This window comes from Aplysia californica, unplaced genomic scaffold (assembly GCF_000002075.1).
Source record: "Aplysia californica isolate F4 #8 unplaced genomic scaffold, AplCal3.0 scaffold00065, whole genome shotgun sequence".
NCBI lineage: Eukaryota > Metazoa > Mollusca > Gastropoda > Aplysiida > Aplysiidae > Aplysia > Aplysia californica.
In genome coordinates, this window is record NW_004797335.1 from 359,412 (window position 1) to 361,223 (window position 1,812).

Here is a 1,812-nt window from a genome sequence, read left to right on the forward strand (position 1 = left end):
GTGTGTGTATGCATTTGGCTAATGTATACACACCTCGTGTGTGTTTGTGTGTGTGTGTGTGTGTGTGTGTGTGTGTGTGTGTGTGTGTGTGTGTGTGTGTGTGTGTGTGTGTGTGTGCCCGCGCTTCAGTTAGCATTTTACGGCACGTGCAAAACAATAAGGTCATTCAAGAGCCGAAGTTTAAACAAGTTGCAAAAGAATTCATTTCTTCCATAGACCAGAGTAGCAAGTATGAGTATATTATTACCTTATCCGCTGCAAACGGCACGCTATAGGAACGGTGTCACGAGACACAAAATACCGCAGGATCAGCAGACCAAGACGATCTTTGCTTGTCTCTGTCTGCTCTCTGTGTTGCGACTTGGATCTCCCGAAAGAGTAGTGGAAATGTTTTCAACCGGTCGTCCCTCGCTTGCTACCAAAGTAGATTATTAAGTTTTTGTATGAACTCTTTATTTATACGTGAACTACAAAATGTTCGCAATCGATTAATGAGCTCGACTGTGACACTCTTGTAACACCTCTAATAATTAAAGGTTTAACAAATTCTTGAAGCAGTAACTCTGACAGGATGATTATCAAGGCAGCACACAATAGGACTACATAATAATATAATAATGATAATAATAATAAAAATAATAATAATAATAATAATAATAATAATAATAATAATAATAATAATAATAATAATAATGATAAGCGGAAGAAGAAGAAGAAGAAGAAGAAGAAGAAGAAGAAGAAGAAGAAAAAGAAGAAGTAGAAGAAGAAGAAAAGATTACATTTATATAGCGCTCTATCCCATGCAAGTATAAGCTCTGGGCGCTTTACACCAATCACATAATCACTGAATAGTAATTCTTCATTCACACAGGATAGAATATTTCACAGTTACAAGAAAAAACCAGTTTAACCACATAAAGAAGAACTGATAAAGTGAAGAATATATTATCACTTCCTTTCACCAGTCCTCAACATCACCACTGAGGTATGACAACCTAGACACCACGACAGCAGCAGCATGGAAATACAATATGTACATGAATGCTCTTAGAGCTTATCCAGAGGGTTGCTTTTCTCGTTAAGGACGAAATTGACTCAGTCTTATGTCCAGTCAGCCACAGACCAAAGGCAACGTTGTGGCCCGTTATACCCCAAAACAGAAGCACCAATTTCTGCATAATATTTGTAATGCATTGTGGTGAAATCAGGCACTCGTCAAAATAATGAAATCGATTATATCGGCATTTTTCCGCCGGGTTTTGTATTACATTTTTGTTGTTTTCTCAACACCTTTACTGCCCGTTTCAAAAAACACATTTCTGTGTGGATTTTTTAAAAACTGAAAAATGTTGATTAAAGGTGCCTTTTTTTTTTTTTTTTTTCGAAAGCAAGGCAAACGAACAAACTTTAAGTTGTGCTGACCATTAACTCCACATGCCCCAAAATTGACGAGCGCCTGATTCCATTGTTTTGTGGCCCATTTCATTGTATGCAATTTTTGTCTGCCTTTTAAAGCTACAGAATTTTAAAAAATCAGTTGAAAAATATGCATGAACAACGATGCTCCTATTTTCTAAGTGCCCCAAAAACAGCGCGAGTTCAAGAGTTGTCGAATGATCAGAATCTAGTTTAGACATACATATGTGAGGCGTGCTGACAAAATGAGTTACTTCTTGCACTCCAAGATTGGAGATATAGGCCGAAAATCAACACTAGAGTCAGATTTATACAATTTCAATTGATCCTATTTTGTTCAAGTCTACCGTGTCTTTTATTATTTTGGACTTACAAGTTTGTACCAACACCGCCCAT